At 38.8% G+C, this 18311-nt stretch overlaps 1 protein-coding gene across 3 annotated transcripts in view; it reads left to right on the top strand.

Annotated features, from left to right (window-relative positions):
* Positions 1-18311, top strand: part of LOC134531128 (ATP-binding cassette sub-family G member 4-like) — a 350550-nt gene that overhangs the window by 93443 nt on the left and 238796 nt on the right. The window contains exon 1 of one of the 3 annotated variants that reach the window (XM_063366710.1): positions 17894-17920. The exons of the other annotated variants lie outside the window; for them this stretch is intronic. The gene's annotated coding sequence lies outside the window, so the exon portion shown is untranslated. Of the gene's footprint in view, positions 1-17893; positions 17921-18311 lie in introns of those variants that run through there. 3 annotated transcript variants of the gene reach the window in all.

The following is an 18311-nucleotide window of genomic DNA, read 5'->3' as shown; positions in this document are numbered from 1 at the left end:
ATGTGTAATGTCAGTTCAACTTACCACTGGGTTGAAACAAGTACGGTGAGCTCTAAAATGAGTTTTGTCGGCTTCCCTAAAGCAATGGGTTCACTTAAGGTCATATAATACATACTCGGTATGAATTGCACATTGGGACAACATGTGTTTTGTAACTATCTAAATCCCTTCTGTTCAGTTGACTAAAAATTCCTGTCAAAGCTCAACAACAAAATATAATATGTAATAAATTTTCCATGTTGCATTATATTTAGAACAAACACAGGATACATATGTAATTCGTACAACTTGAAATGTGTTATTTCTTTTCCAAGTTGAATCTGAACTTATAGCCTTGATAAAATTTCGTTAATAACAGTTTGGAGATTTGACAAATCATAATGGACACACATAATTTCAGGTTCTACGAATTTTTCACCAGATTTGTCTTGTATACTATGGCTGTTACAACATACATAAATTTGGTCATAGTTTTATTCTGCTTCTTTACTATATTTCCACAATTAACTCTCGGTGACTAAATGGTTTGTGTTTTTTCTATTTGTTGACTAACATACACAGTCATGACATATTTCAAGATTTCCTCTCTTGGTCTTGGGTACTACTAACTACAAACATAGACGTGTTTCTTGAAACAAGAGACCATTTTCCTCAAGATATCTTGTCTGCTGTGAAAAGTTGGCAATCTGGATCGTTACAGTGTTAAGTCTGTAAAGCTTCTATTGAACTTATTTCAAGGGTATGTACTAACTACTTGTACTATCTACATTTCCATGTTTTCTACTTGGTCGGTGTTATTTCCATGTTTTCTACTTGGTCGGTGTTATTTACATGTTTTCTACTTGGTCGGTGTTATTTACATGTTTTCTACTTGGTCGGTGTTATTTACATGTTTTCTACTTGGTCGGTGTTATTTACATGTTTTATACTTGGTCGGTGTTGAATCATGGACATGTATTCACACAACTGCACGTACCAACACATTAACTACCTTTCGGATCATTTAGACAGAATATCCACTCGAGTTCTGCGTGATCAGTAACTTTGGTTGATTCTTTCCAACAGCTTTACACACTCTACAGCTCCTCAGTGACTGCCTTACTAAGTCGTGTTAAGGATGTTCACAATCCGATAGTATTGCTGGCATCTGCAGATATTATGAACCTTACTGAAGTAACTATGTGAGAACTAAATTATCAATAATTTTGATAGTTAAGCTCGGTTGCTGGCAGGAAATTTGTTCAGATTTGTTTTTAAAGATGCCCAGGCTACCACGAATCTATGTATAAAGGTTTACACAGCCTTTTTTTATATTTTTTTTAACGCCAGAGCTGGATTTTCAGAGTAAATAAATCGGCTTGTGTTTAATGCAAGATCTGTTGTTGGGTTACTTTGCATGTTTATATATTTAAATACCATAAAATGTTCCTGTGTTTTGTTATGGCTACAAATACGATACTATTAATAAGTTTTAATTACGCCGAAATCTCAATTTTACTTAATGAACACTTTCGAGAGTACTATTTTTTTTACTTCATTTGGATGAAATCATCATTTTTAAAGCCTTCTAAAATGCTTGACGGTGTCTCTTCGATAACATTTGGCGCCAGTGTCGGTGCGATGGTTTTGGATTCCAGTCCAGTATAGATTTGTGACATGGTTTTCTTTGTTACAAGATATATTATGTTTGGTTGGGACTAGGACGGAAAAAGGGGGGGGGGGGGTTCATGTGGTATCGAGGACGACTAAAAGGTGCTTGCCCACTGACGCGAAGCGAGGCGAGGAGAAGAGGAGCGATTTTCCCGCGGAGATATTTTCCATGTTGTCAGATGCGTGTACGCCCACTGGTAGGCGAGGAGAGGTGGGGAGGGGAGAGCAGAGTAGAAGAGGCGCGCCTCGCGCAGCAAGCGGTTCGACGCGGCCCTCTCGGCAGCCTTCAACACCCTTCAACACCCTTCAACACCCTTCAACACCCTTCAACACCCTTCAACACCCTTCAACACCCTTCAACACCCTTCAACACCCTTCAACACCCTTCAACACCCTTCAACACCCTTCAACACCCTTCAACACCCTTCAACACCCTTCAACACCCTTCAACACCCTTCAACACCCTTCAACACCCTTCAACACCCTTCAACACCCTTCAACACCCTTCAACACCCTTCAACACCCTTCAACACCCTTCAACACCCTTCAACACCCTTCAACACCCTTCAACACCCTTCAGCCACTGTTCGGCCCTTGGCTGCGGCACAGTTCACCCCACGTGTTCTATGATCATCTGGACTGCTTAAGTAGGTGCCATTGAAATTGTTTACATAGTGCATGAAAAAACTGTTCCGGAAACTATGGTCCATAGACCCCAAAATCATCGTCAATTCAAAAGTTATATATATAACTTTTGAATTATATACATATGTGTGTGTATATATATATATATATATATATATATATATATATATATATATATATATATATATATATATATATATATACACACACACAATTTTATGGACACGATAAATGTCGCGATATTTCTCACAAATCACTTCAAAAATGTTACTTGAAATCTGTTAGTGGAAAAACTCGGTTTAGCTTGTTAATGGGCAATATCTGATCAAAGGGGTAGAAATTGGGAAAGTTTTTTTTAAAACAAAACAATCGCTGTAACTTCCGTAATATGTAAAATATCACATCCGTTTGAAAGAATCATAACTCGTAGGAGGTTGACTTTTATTCTGTCCCAGTGAGTGTCCGCATAGTGTCTAGTCTAGTGAAGGCCTGCCACGCATGGATTAGTGAGGGTGACGTCACTCGGGCTGGACAACAGTACCTGTGTGCCTGACTGGCTGCAGAGCTTCAGAAGATAACACAGCGCTTAGTCGCCGCAGATGTCGCAATACGTGCAAGCCGTCTCTTTCTTGCTCGTTTTTACAAGTAATTGAAGTGGCCTTAACTGACACCACGATTGTCTTGGCGTGTGGAAACTGCCGTGGTGGTCATCGCTGAAGAGTTCCGTCCCTGGGCTTCAGATGTACGGTAATCGCCGATCCTTATCATGAGCTGGTACCACCTTAGATATCAGTGCGGAAGTCTCTAACACATGCCGACTGCTGTACGCTAGCCGGTCCAGACTTATTCGTCGTACCAACATCATTCAGAGCTAAATCATAAAGTTTTTAGTAACGTGATTTGTGAACAAACTGAAATATTATCTTTTTTATATGGTTATTTTGACTCCTTTATAATTTTAGTGGCGAGGAAACCATTTTACAAATGTTTTTTTTTTTTTTTTTTAAATAAAGTTGCGAATGAACGAAGGTTACGCCGTCAGGTTAGATTCCTTGGTTTTTCAAATCGCGCTCGTCAAAAGATCGTTGTGTTTTGCACGTGCTTAACTGATGTGTTTACAATAATAAAAAAAATAATGCGTTAGTAATGAATAATGCGTAGCGCCGAAAATGTAAAGAAATCTGGAGACCTCGGTAAACTTTTATTTTTAAATATCAATACTTATGTTATTTTTTGCGCGCCCATGTGTTTGTGAATGTAACATTTGATTCTTTAAAGACACTGATTGTGTATTCATATTTGCGTAATTGCGGTATTTATAGCTACTTCTTTAAATAAAGGCAATTTGTGGGTATTGCATTAGATGGTTAATTATGTAAATTAATGTAGTGATTTTTGGGGCCAAAGATATTTATGAGCTATAAAATAATTAGGTTAACTTAACCATCTTTAAGACCATCACTTAACTAACCTTTGGCCTTCAATAAAATCTTCGGTAAATAAATAAATTTTTTTCATGAATATCCTGACACGAAAATACACATTAGACGATATTTTATTAAAATGTATATTTTTAAAACGTAGGAGACATAGATCCTGAATCCGAGCAATTCTGAAACAGACCTAGATCCGGATGTTATTCGGGACAAAATTAAATTTCTTTGGTTTTATACTGTGTGTTTGGTAGTGTCATAATCGTTAGTAACCTATTTCAGAGAAAATAAATAATAAAATAACTAAGGAAATATGTTTTAACATGGGAGTGAGTAGTATACAATAGGGGCGCCGAGGACAGGGTTCAGGGTGTGGTGCCGGTGCCGGTGTCCGCCATCTTGGATTGTGACGTCACGGCGGCCATCTTGGATTGTGACGTCACGGCGGCCATCTTGGATGAGCGTAACGGGACGTAACGTAACGGGACATAACGTAACGGGACAAGCAGATCACTGCAGCCATCTTGGATCCGCCATCTGTAAATCGAGCGCCCCACTCATGATGAAATGTTCGTCTCTGTAGCCATATTGATTTTTTTCTGTTCCGCTGCAGGCCGCCATCTTGGATACCGTCGACTTTGTTTCTGTTGTTTGTTCCTAGATAGCGCCAGCATCGCTCTTGATTTTTTTTGTTCCGCCGCAGGCCGCCATCTTAGATACCGTCGACTTTGTTTCTGTAGTTTGTTCCTAGAGAGCGCCAGCGTCGCTCTGTCTCATCACATAAGGTCGATGTTCCATTACCTACCATAGTTATTAAGAACCTTATCGACATTTTAAATTTTATTTTTTATGAAAAATATATTGGAAACGATGTGATTCGAACCATCGCAGCTCTGATCTCTAGGTTGGAAAACATACGCCTTTAACCGCTCAGCCATCGAGACATTTACCAGACCGAAGATTAAATAAGGTATATATAAAAATAACATGCATATTTGGACTTGTAATTTTTTTTAATTTAAAGTAATAATAGCACCACCTGTTCGAGACAGACCCACCATCTTGTCATTTGGCCGCCATCTTGAAAATCCGTAATTTTTATGCTAGAGATGCGGGAAAAAGTTCAAAATTTATTAAATAAATTGACAATAAACATAATGTTTGATTATATCGATGTACGTCCTTGGTTCGATTCCCGGCGAGAGTAAACGGTCGATCCTTCCTCCATGAAAGCTACCTAGACTGATCTACCACCAGCAGTACCAAGGTATATATCATCAACAGGTATGACATCATGTCCGCCATCTTGTCTATATCCGCTGGAGACCACCATCTTGTTTTTCATCTGCTAGAGTGTGCCGATCCCATGTAGTATAATTATCTGGTCACCATACTTTTGTCCTCAACTGTTGACATTGAACATTGACCTAGACCTTGAAATTTGACCTTGACCTTGAAAATTGACCCTAACCTTGAAATTTGACCTTGACCTTAGCCTTTGGCCTTGACCTTGAAATTTGACCTTGACCTTGAAATTTGACCTTGACCTTGAAATTTGACCTTGACCTTTAAATTTGACTTGACCTTGAAATTTTACTTTGTCCTTGTCAACCATCATGGACCCGACATTTAATGTTCAGTACATGCTACCAGGAGCGACCAACTGCTGGAGTACGTCATCTTGTGTGTGTACTCATATTATAGAGTACATTTACATCTGGTTAATTTTATTTTAACCTGCTACAGTGCAGTAATCATTTATTACCGAGGTGCCCCCCGCCATCTTGAAATTCGGACGCCATCTTGAAATCATGTAATAATGTAGCTAGAAAAGCGGGGAAAAAATCCAAAATTCATCAAAAAAATCACTCATTAACTTACAAATCGAATCGATGGATCCCTGTCCACGGTTCGATTCTTGACCAGAGACAGTTGTAACTAATTATTAAATAAATGTTAGGTTCTGTTTTCCATTACCTTTCGCGGAGTTTATTAATCATTCACTCTACGAAAATCAACTCAAGTCAATATACCGGACCAACGAATTAAATCAGTGCCGATTAGCCTATTATGAAAGTCTAATTTTTCAATAATCTGAATAACATATAAGCCGTTCATGTACAAAGCCACACATATAGATCAATTGCCTTCAGTCCATGAGACCGAGTCATGTCATTATCAGACGTATAGGCTAGTCATTTCAGGACCACATGACCTTCGTAATCCATCGTGACATTTTTATACATTCTAAAGGACCAAGTAACCTTGTAAAATATTTTAGTAACACCAAGAGGTGATAAACTAGTAAATATTCAATCACTACATTTTGTACTACGCGCAATCAACAAAAAAGGAAGCACCAACAACGAAAAGACAGCACCACCAACGAAAAGGCAGCACATTTGGAAGCACCGACTACGAAAAGGCAGCACATTTGGAAGCACCGACAACGAAAAGGCAGCACATTTGGAAGCACCGACAACGAAAAGGCAGCACATTTGGAAGCACCGACAACGAAAAGGCAGCACATTTGGAAGCACCGACAACGAAAAGGCAGCACATTTGGAAGCACCGACAACGAAAAGGCAGCACATTGGAAGCACCGACAACGAAAAGGCAGCACATTTGGAAGCACCGACAACGAAAAGGCAGCACATTTGGAAGCACCGCCAACGAAAAGGCAGCACATTTTGGATGCATCATCGAATAAGGAAGCACATTTGGAAGCTCCATCAACTAAAAAAGGCAAAAAGGAAGCACAAGTTACGAGATCTAAGTCTTAGTAAGAAATCATAATACAAGAAATAAAAACATTACATTCTTATAATTTAAATTATTTATTTTATTGCTTTACATTATACAAATGCAAGTAAAACAAGTCAATATTGTATGTAGCCAACATTCCTAAGTTCCTTGAGTATGAAGGATATTTCTTTGATGCACGAATAGTTTCCTGCACAAAGCGAACCATGTAGTAGTCTTAGCCGGTCAACCAATATGTTTGGATCTTTCCATGATGTGTAATCATTCTTTTCTACCACCATCTTCCTTGCATCTTTATAATAAATATTATGATCTCTGGTGTCTTCCGTTTTACCACCAACCTCAGGGTAACTTTCATGTTTGAGACGGTGATCATCGCAAGCTTGATCAGATTTATTTAATATATCACGTCGTTTCCATCGTTTCGGTCTCAGGACACCGCCACATTCTTCGATCTTGGCAGCTTTAGGTGCTTCATCATAGTCTATGTCTTTGTCAACAGCCTCAGAGTCACTGTAACAATCACCGTAGAAGGAATCGTCTTCACCCAATTTACCGTAATAATTCGATGTTGATGATGTTGAAGTGTCTTCATCGTCTTCGTGCTTCCTTTTTAGGAGTCCATCATTTTTACAAAGTAGGAAAGATCTACTTGAATTTGGCTGGAATATATTCTCACTTTTCACGTTAAGGATTCTTCCATTGTCTTCATTCTTCCGTAAATCATCAACCTTCTTCAATTTAAGTTCTTTGTCGAGATCGGAAGAGCCAAGAAAATTATTGTCGTAATGCAGATCACTCTTCCTTAGGCTAGTAGATTCATCGTTGTCCTCTAGCTTGTACGCAGGCTTGGCGCTACAAGTTCTGCCATGTCTTTTTAGGCTCTCTCTCCGTGTAAACGACTTGCTACATCGAACACAACTTATCATATTGCGCAGTGAATTTTTAACACAGTCATTCTTCTCGTGTTGTCTTTTATTCTTTCTCAAGATAAACTCTTTACTGCAAAACTTACACCTATGTTCTTTCGAAACAGCGTCAGATCCCAAATCGGAATTCATATTAGTTACTGAGACTAATGCCAGATACCAATTGAGTGTTTTAAATTAGATTCAATACTTAAATAGAAATTTTTTCATATTTCATCAGCGAGAATTAATATATCTCGTGCAAAAGTACTTTATGCATGTAGTTCTGCTTTTCAACAACAGATATCGCCACATGTTGCTTGCAGGTAAATAATATTTAGTTATTTTATGCGGGATGCGGGATGCTCACTAACGATCGCAAAAGAAGGATGGCTTCGTTAGACTCCAAGGAAAAGGAAGTTCGTCTTGCATGTTGGTGCTCCACAGATGTCTCATGGCGTAATATTAATTTGACTGAGTAATGATATTTGTTAATTCCACCTGATAAAAATATTGCAAGTTTTGATTTAGTAGCAGAAATTATCGAATTAAATGTAACTCCAAATAAAATGACATGTCTCATTAGAACAAAAAAAAATCCATGCAGAGAGCGGTTTCTCAGAATAGTCAGAAACACTTGAAGAAACCACAGGAATGATTGCAAGAACACGGGAAAAACCATCAAAATATTGTCAAGAATAATCAGGAGCACACTGAGAAAACCACTATAATATTAACAATAATAATCGGAAGCACACGGAGAAAACCATCATAATATTGGCAAGAATAATCAGGAGCACACGAAGAAAACCGCCACAAGTTTTCTTTGATATCATTAAAATACAAAAAAAATTAATAAAAAATAAAAACGAAAAAAAATTCAAACATTCTGCTAGCTTGTGAACTTCTCATTGTTGAGCAAAGATAGAGTTCTAGTACAAGCCAGAATGTTTGAATTTTTTTTCGTTTTTATTTTTTATTAATTTTTTTTTGTATTTTAATGATATCAAAGAAAACTTGTGGCGGTTTTCTTCGTGTGCTCCTGATTATTCTTGCCAATATTATGATGGGTTTCTCCGTGTGCTTCAGATTATTAGTGTTAATATTATAGTGGTTTTCTCAGTGTGCTCCTGATTATTCTTGACAATATTTTGATGGTTTTTCCCGTGTTCTTGCAATCATTCCTGTGGTTTCTTCAAGTGTTTCTGACTATTCTGAGAAACCGCTCTCTGCATGGATTTTTTTTTTTTGTTCTAATGAGACATGTCATTTTATTTGGAGTTACATTTAATTCGATAATTTCTGCTACTAAATCAAAACTTGCAATATTTTTATCAGGTGGAATTAACAAATATCATTACTCAGTCAAATTAATATTACGCCATGAGACATCTGTGGAGCACCTACATGCAAGACGAACTTCCTTTTCCTTGGAGTCTAACGAAACCATCCTTCTTTTGCGATCGTTAGTGAGCATCCCGCATCCCGCATAAAATAACTAAATATTATTTACCTGCAAGCAACATGTGGCGATATCTGTTGTTGAAAAGCAGAACTACATGCATAAAGTACTTTTGCACGAGATATATTAATTCTCGCTGATGAAATATGAAAAAATTTCTATTTAAGTATTGAATCTAATTTAAAACACTCAATTGGTATCTGGCATTAGTCTCAGTAACTAATATGAATTCCGATTTGGGATCTGACGCTGTTTCGAAAGAACATAGGTGTAAGTTTTGCAGTAAAGAGTTTATCTTGAGAAAGAATAAAAGACAACACGAGAAGAATGACTGTGTTAAAAATTCACTGCGCAATATGATAAGTTGTGTTCGATGTAGCAAGTCGTTTACACGGAGAGAGAGCCTAAAAAGACATGGCAGAACTTGTAGCGCCAAGCCTGCGTACAAGCTAGAGGACAACGATGAATCTACTAGCCTAAGGAAGAGTGATCTGCATTACGACAATAATTTTCTTGGCTCTTCCGATCTCGACAAAGAACTTAAATTGAAGAAGGTTGATGATTTACGGAAGAATGAAGACAATGGAAGAATCCTTAACGTGAAAAGTGAGAATATATTCCAGCCGAATTCAAGTAGATCTTTCCTACTTTGTAAAAATGATGGACTCCTAAAAAGGAAGCACGAAGACGATGAAGACACTTCAACATCATCAACATCGAATTATTACGGTAAATTGGGTGAAGACGATTCCTTCTACGGTGATTGTTACAGTGACTCTGAGGCTGTTGACAAAGACATAGACTATGATGAAGCACCTAAAGCTGCCAAGATCGAAGAATGTGGCGGTGTCCTGAGACCGAAACGATGGAAACGACGTGATATATTAAATAAATCTGATCAAGCTTGTGATGATCACCGTCTCAAACATGAAAGTTACCCTGAGGTTGGTGGTAAAACGGAAGACACCAGAGATCATAATATTTATTATAAAGGTGCAAGGAAGATGGTGGTAGAAGAGAATGATTACACATCATGGAAAGATCCAAACATATTGGTTGACCGGCTAAGACTACTACATGGTTCGCTTTGTGCAGGAAACTATTCGTGCATCAAAGAAATATCCTTCATACTCAAGGAACTGAGGAATGTTGGCTACATACAATATTGACTTGTTTTACTTGCATTTGTATAATGTAAAGCAATAAAATAAATAATTTAAATTATAAGAATGTAATGTTTTTATTTCTTGTATTATGATTTCTTACTAAGACTTAGATCTCGTAACTTGTGCTTCCTTTTTGCCTTTTTTAGTTGATGGAGCTTCCAAATGTGCTTCCTTATTCGATGATGCATCCAAAATGTGCTGCCTTTTCGTTGGCGGTGCTTCCAAATGTGCTGCCTTTTCGTTGTCGGTGCTTCCAATGTGCTGCCTTTTCGTTGTCGGTGCTTCCAATGTGCTGCCTTTTCGTTGTCGGTGCTTCCAAATGTGCTGCCTTTTCGTTGTCGGTGCTTCCAAATGTGCTGCCTTTTCGTAGTCGGTGCTTCCAAATGTGCTGCCTTTTCGTAGTCGGTGCTTCCAAATGTGCTGCCTTTTCGTTGTCGGTGCTTCCAAATGTGCTGCCTTTTCGTTGTCGGTGCTTCCAAATGTGCTGCCTTTTTGTTGTCGGTGCCTCCAAATGTGCTGCCTTTTCGTTGTCGGTGCTTCCAAATGTGCTGCCTTTTCGTTGTCGGTGCTTCCAAATGTGCTGCCTTTTCGTTGTCGGTGCTTCCAAATGTGCTGCCTTTTCGATGACGGTGCTTCCAAATGTGCTGCCTTTTCGTTGTCGGTGCTTCCAAATGTGCTGCCTTTTCGTAGTCGGTGCTTCTAAATGTGCTGCCTTTTCGTTGTCGGTGCTTCCAAATGTGCTGCCTTTTCGTTGTCGGTGCTTCCAAATGTGCTGCCTTTTCGTTGTCGGTGCTTCCAAATGTGCTGCCTTTTCGTTGTCGGTGCTTCCAAATGTGCTGCCTTTTCGTTGTCGGTGCTTCCAAATGTGCTGCCTTTTCGATGACGGTGCTTCCAAATGTGCTGCCTTTTCGTAGTCGGTGCTTCCAAATGTGCTGCCTTTTCGTTGTCGGTGCTTCCAAATGTGCTGCCTTTTCGTTGTCGGTGCTTCCAAATGTGCTGCCTTTTCGTTGTCGGTGCTTCCAAATGTGCTGCCTTTTCGTTGTCGGTGCTTCCAAATGTGCTGCCTTTTCGTTGTCGGTGCTTCCAAATGTGCTGCCTTTTCGTTGTCGGTGCTTCCAAATGTGCTGCCTTTTCGTTGTCGGTGCTTCCAAATGTGCTGCCTTTTCGTTGTCGGTGCTTCCAAATGTGCTGCCTTTTCGTTGTCGGTTCTTCCAAATGTGCTGCCTTTTCGTTGTCGGTGCTTCCAAATGTGCTGTCTTTACGTTGTCGGTGCTTCCAAATGTGCTCCTTTTTCGTTGGTGGTGCTGTCTTTTCGTTGTTGGTGCTTCCTTTTTTGTTGATTGCGCGTAGTACAAAATGTAGTGATTGAATATTTACTAGTTTATCACCTCTTGGTGTTACTAAAATATTTTACAAGGTTCCTTGGTCCTTTAGAATGTATAAAAATGTCACGATGGATTACGAAGGTCATGTGGTCCTGAAATGACTAGCCTATACGTCTGATAATGACATGACTCGGTCTCATGGACTGAAGGCAATTGATCTATATGTGTGGCTTTGTACATGAACGGCTTATATGTTATTCAGATTATTGAAAAATTAGACTTTCATAATAGGCTAATCGGCACTGATTTAATTCGTTGGTCCGGTATATTGACTTGAGTTGATTTTCGTAGAGTGAATGATTAATAAACTCCGCGAAAGGTAATGGAAAACAGAACCTAACATTTATTTAATAATTAGTTACAACTGTCTCTGGTCAAGAATCGAACCGTGGACAGGGATCCATCGATTCGATTTGTAAGTTAATGAGTGATTTTTTTGATGAATTTTGGATTTTTTCCCCGCTTTTCTAGCTACATTATTACATGATTTCAAGATGGCGTCCGAATTTCAAGATGGCGGGGGGCACCTCGGTAATAAATGATTACTGCACTGTAGCAGGTTAAAATAAAATTAACCAGATGTAAATGTACTCTATAATATGAGTACACACACAAGATGACGTACTCCAGCAGTTGGTCGCTCCTGGTAGCATGTACTGAACATTAAATGTCGGGTCCATGATGGTTGACAAGGACAAAGTAAAATTTCAAGGTCAAAGTCAAATTTAAAGGTCAAGGTCAAATTTCAAGGTCAAAGTCAAATTTAAAGGTCAAGGTCAAATTTCAAGGCCAAGGTCAAATTTCAAGGTCAAGGTCAAATTTCAAGGCCAAGGTCAAATTTCAAGGTCAAGGTCAAATTTCAATGTCAAGGTCAAATTTCAAGGTCAAGGCCAAAGGCTAAGGTCAAGGTCAAATTTCAAGGTTAGGGTCAATTTTCAAGGTCAAGGTCACATTTCAAGGTCTAGGTCAATGTTCAATGTCAACAGTTGAGGACAAAAGTATGGTGACCAGATAATTATACTACATGGGATCGGCACACTCTAGCAGATGAAAAACAAGATGGTGGTCTCCAGCGGATATAGACAAGATGGCGGACATGATGTCATACCTGTTGATGATATATACCTTGGTACTGCTGGTGGTAGATCAGTCTAGGTAGCTTTCATGGAGGAAGGATCGACCGTTTACTCTCGCCGGGAATCGAACCAAGGACGTACATCGATATAATCAAACATTATGTTTATTGTCAATTTATTTAATAAATTTTGAACTTTTTCCCGCATCTCTAGCATAAAAATTACGGATTTTCAAGATGGCGGCCAAATGACAAGATGGTGGGTCTGTCTCGAACAGGTGGTGCTATTATTACTTTAAATTAAAAAAAATTACAAGTCCAAATATGCATGTTATTTTTATATATACCTTATTTAATCTTCGGTCTGGTAAATGTCTCGATGGCTGAGCGGTTAAAGGCGTATGTTTTCCAACCTAGAGATCAGAGCTGCGATGGTTCGAATCACATCGTTTCCAATATATTTTTCATAAAAAATAAAATTTAAAATGTCGATAAGGTTCTTAATAACTATGGTAGGTAATGGAACATCGACCTTATGTGATGAGACAGAGCGACGCTGGCGCTCTCTAGGAACAAACTACAGAAACAAAGTCGACGGTATCTAAGATGGCGGCCTGCGGCGGAACAAAAAAAATCAAGAGCGATGCTGGCGCTATCTAGGAACAAACAACAGAAACAAAATCGACAGTATCCAAGATGGCGGCCTCCAGTGGAACAGAAAAAAATCAAGAGCGACGCTGGCGCTATCTAGGAACAAACAACAGAAACAAAGTCGACGGTATCCAAGATGGCGGCCTGCAGCGGAACAGAAAAAAATCAATATGGCTACAGAGACGAACATTTCATCATGAGTGGGGCGCTCGATTTACAGATGGCGGATCCAAGATGGCTGCAGTGATCTGCTTGTCCCGTTACGTTACGTCCCGTTACGTTACGTCCCGTTACGCTCATCCAAGATGGCCGCCGTGACGTTACAATCCAAGATGGCCGCCGTGACGTCACAATCCAAGATGGCGGACACCGGCACCGGCACCACACCCTGAACCCTGTCCTCGGCGCCCCTATTGTATACTACTGGAGTGGAATCTCTGTTTACTTCTATACTTTTTGGTACGCGTTGTCCTTTTTACTAGGCGCTTGTTGCCAAATATCATACATATTTGACATGAAGTTATGTGATATTTGTATTTCCTTTATCTATTAAAATATTATAATTTTCGTATAGATTATTATCAATGTTATGTTCTTGAATTTTTTAAGTTAAGGAGAGGCTAATTATAATTTATCATAATTGTTATGGTATAAAACATAAATTACTTAATGGATTCTTAAAATGCTTCTCGTGCACATACCCTGAACTTGTTAGTGCCGTGCTAGAGATGTGGCTACAGCGTTCGCCGTGGGCTCGAACTGGCGTCCCGTGGAGTGCGATAACTCCCCACCCCCACCCCCACCCCCACCCTCCTTCCTCGACGACTCACCTGGACTGCTGGACACACCGCGTGGACCAGTGGGCGGAGTGATGTGTGTGTCTGCTTCCTGACATTCCTGTATTCGCGTGTGCATCACATTTCCCAGTTATTTGCTTTCTATATTTAGGGCCCCGCCTATTTTGGCAAACATACGGTGTGCAGAGCTTCAGAAAACATCTTTGCGATTTGAAAACGTTCAATATATCGAAATGGTTTCTGTTTACGAAAAATATTAAAAAATATCCTGAAGGTTCAAGAGTAGTCTGTCTTCGTTTTTTTCTTTTAAATAAATATATTTATTATTATATTATTATTAGAAGAGTGAAAATGCTAAAAATACGTTTTTTCAAACTCATTTTTTGGCATGACTCTGTTGATAGAGGTTCTTGAAAGCACTTAAAGGACATGCGTTACACTTTTATCTTGTATTGTATTGATACGGTTACCGCTCAGATCTCATAGTTGTTCCATGCACGACGAGAAGACTGCGCGCCAGTTCAGAGGCGACACCGCGCTAAAAGCACTAGCGAGCGTCGCACTTATCATCCCGCCTCACTAACACAAATATACCCCGGACTAGGCAGGCCCCTTAAGAAGTAACCGTGAATATCAATTACTAAATGTTACATTCCTAATTTTTTTCCCCCTAATGACACTAACGTGACTTGCCTTGTGCCAGAGAGCTTGGTCGGGAACGGCTTGTAAATCATTTCATCAAAATGACGTTCATGCCGCAGTGAGATTCTAACCCATGTCACACGTCATTATAGTAAACTTAGCAGTTCATCGAGACACACATTTTCAAATCATCCTGTATCACAGTTGTGGTAGTCTCTCCGAGGCTGCTACGCAACAAAGAAACAACTTTCCTATATAGTGTAGATCTGTGGACAAGAAGAAAGACTACTTGCGCACGCGATGCCACCAAAACCAAGGTCGCCCAGTTTAGTTGGTGGAAAAAAATGAAACGCCTTATCTTGTAGGGGGCAAGGTTCTTTCTGCCGGAGTATATGCAGGAACATAAAGTTGTTAAAACGTAGTGTATTGCCCTTGTACTATTTCAAAATCAGGCTGTTTATGCGCCGCTAATTTCCATCCTATTTTCTGAAGAAAAATATGCTAGTTAGAATATCTTCCTCTCCCTCTCTCTCCTTTCTGTCCCTCTCATAATCATCTTTGCGCCTGTTTTGTCGATTCCAATGAAGATTTTCAACTTTTAAATTTTACTTTTTTGTATGTGGTTCAAAATCTTTTTTGAAAACATGTGTATGCTTCAAACGTAAAACTACAACATAACTTGCAACATATGCATAGCATTAAACAAATTCTAAATGTTCACAAAAATCGAATTATAGTTACTATTAGTTCATTAACGCTTCCACTAACTCAGGCAATAAAACATTAACCGTAATATTTCCAAAATGTGTATTTTAACAATAAATTTCAACCTTCCTTTAATTTTACACTACATACCTGCCAGAAAAAAACTTAACAAGTATTCTAAATAGGATTTAAATATTGTGTGCTCATTGGTTTATATATGTTGTTATAACTTGTTAAATATATTTTTGTATTAAGCATCTCAGTATTTCATTTTTATAACTTGGGACATTTAATTATCAAATTATAAGAATGACCTCGGTTATGACGTTTTAATAACATATGTCATTGAATTAAAAAAAATTGAATGTGATTTGAAACATATTATGATCGTGCGAAATGCCCTTTATAGGCGCTGCCTGCCAGACAACAGTATAACGCTTTCGTAAATGAACACTAAAGCGACATTTGTCTGAATCTGGGCCGTCTGTGGCCCTATCCTTCTATCCATGAACCAATGTTGCCAGTTCACTATTCAAACTCACGCATTCCCCTTTGTTCTTCTCGGAAAAATAATCCCCATTTATCTTTTATTTCACATTGTTAAATATAAAGCTACACTATTCATGATTATTAATGCAAAAAAGTTTTACTTTCATCTTTCTTAAATAAATTGTGTTGTTACTACTAAAAATATCCACCATAAAGATAAACATAGCAGTTATTTTATATTGCTTTGCTATTAATGAGACTGTGATTAAAAAATCTCTGTAATGTAACTGATATCAATGTTAAAATAATGTAATTATTTTCTATGAAAATATTGCATTTGTATACAACAAAGTAGTAGTTGTGCGAGCTTTGTTACTTGCCTGTTTTGATTTACGTGTGCAGTTTAAGATTCTCCTTCGTTTAGAATGAGTGGCAGGCCAAACACGTGATTTATAAACGTGAAACCATCATTGCGAGCGCCAGTTTTACAATTTTTCAAGCAGTGTACGGACAATTTTGGGAAATTTTTGTAAGTAAAAATTTCTGGACAAAGTCTTATTACGAATAGATTTTAATAAAGTAGTTGCATTTTTATAATTTTCTTTTTTATTCCGTATATATAATAATTTTTTTTTAGACATCTGTCTAAAATGGTGTTTGACGTGGTATTTGTTCACATATAGTAAATGCTTCGGCAAAAAGTGGTACGTGGTACGTCCTTGACGAACATCACGCAAGCCTTCTTTCGCAATGAAATGACGATGCAACCTTCCAGTGAGCCAGGAGGGGTCGCCTCCCAAGGACTGCGTGCGGAGTGCGTGCGAGTCCTTCCTAGCGTCGCCCGACAGAACCACGAGGTGACCGTACTTATCTACTGACTGGCTGTGTACTGGACAGATGTCTCACCGCAGTAACACCAAATACTGCCATCACCTTCAAACCTGTACCGTATCTAAATGGGATGTAGGCCGATGTTCTTTCGAGGCATTAAACATCTGGTTATCCAAAATTTAAGTTCTATCATTTTCGCATTATGATGTGTAACATCTTAGGACTCCGTATACGGCATTTAGTATGAGTGATTTCGTAAATGAAACGGGAGTCGCACGGATCGGAAATGTTTACCAAAGTGCTGCCATCTGTGGCGGATGGCGCGAACTAAAGTTCACAAAGCCAAAAGTAAAATTTAAAGTATTAACTGTTTGATGGTGGGCAGTATTTTAACAAAATTTTCTGTTGAAAATCAGATACAAAGACGAAGTTAGGTATTTTTCAAGTCTTTTTCACTTTTATCGGAGCCTTTTAATTATATAATTGGAATTTTTGCTCTGCAAATCGAATGATTCGGCAGTCGACGCAGCTGCGCTGGCAGCGAATTCTAGCGGCGGGTGCGAAAACTACTTGTGATTCGCGTCAAGAAATGTAGTTGAAAACACAGTTTGCCTATATTTATCACGCTCGGCATTATTTAAATCATTCTACATTTAATTTCGTGTCCAAGTTTCGTATTATAAGTGTATTTGTAACGAGAGAACACATGAATTTCCTCGTATTTCAAGGTTAGGTGTTACACATATCTGGCGAGTACTGAAATGTTCTCTCACAACTTTTTTTGCCGGAAATAGTGATGACAGACACCACTGTATGTATACGCACATACCACGCTTGCGAATACGTTCATTGGTAGGGATTGGACAGTACTGCCACCGAACAACTGGGGTTGATGCGCTTTGTGGCGGTGCCTTCGGCAGACAGTTGACACGAACAATAGTGACATGCATTTACGTAATTACCTTATGTATTTCTAAGCGAGATAAATGATTTAAGGCTACACTTGGTTAAAATTGTTACAAAGAGTTCCTTCTGGTGGATGCGGAAGCTTTTCAGCAAAAAAAAAAAATGTTTGACAAAATTCTTGCTAGAAAAATGAAGATACTGTAGAAATAGTACCGATTAAAAGTTAACATTTTCCAGTGGTGTTCACTAAAGGAGCAGATAAACTGAATGCCGAAGTGGAGGGCAGAGATAGGTGCACTCGGCACTGCGCCGATAGCATGCGGCCACTGATAAGAGAGAGTTCTGGCGGTCACGTGGCGAGCACTCGGCCAGTGGCAGCGAGGAGAAGAGGCGGGGCGACCATCTAGCTCAGGTCAGTCCTGCTCGAGCTCAGCAAGGATACGCTGAAAACATATTTTTGTACTTTAGCAAAATATTCCTTTGGAAAAAAAGATGCCTATAAGTAGCTTGTAATACTACACAGCTGCGCTTACGAAAAAATTGATTGATGTTTAATACAATCGCATTAGTGAGCGTATTAATACGGGAAAGCTACAAATAACTTTAACTAATCAAGGACTTGGCTCAGTACAAAGTATAAATGCCCGTGAAACAATGCATAACATTTTTTTATGCGATACAGTTGCTTAAATATAAATACAAATGATCAAATAAATGCAATTTTTCATGATATTTTCAGTTCCATTTACGAAAAAACGTTTGCAGTATACTGCGAAACGTTCTCTTTAACACCTACCTTTGGT

The sequence above is a fragment of the Bacillus rossius genome, chromosome 3 (assembly GCF_032445375.1).
Source record: "Bacillus rossius redtenbacheri isolate Brsri chromosome 3, Brsri_v3, whole genome shotgun sequence".
NCBI lineage: Eukaryota > Metazoa > Arthropoda > Insecta > Phasmatodea > Bacillidae > Bacillus > Bacillus rossius.
Note: the sequence above shows the minus strand (reverse complement) of the source record. Positions and strands in the feature narration are given on the sequence as shown.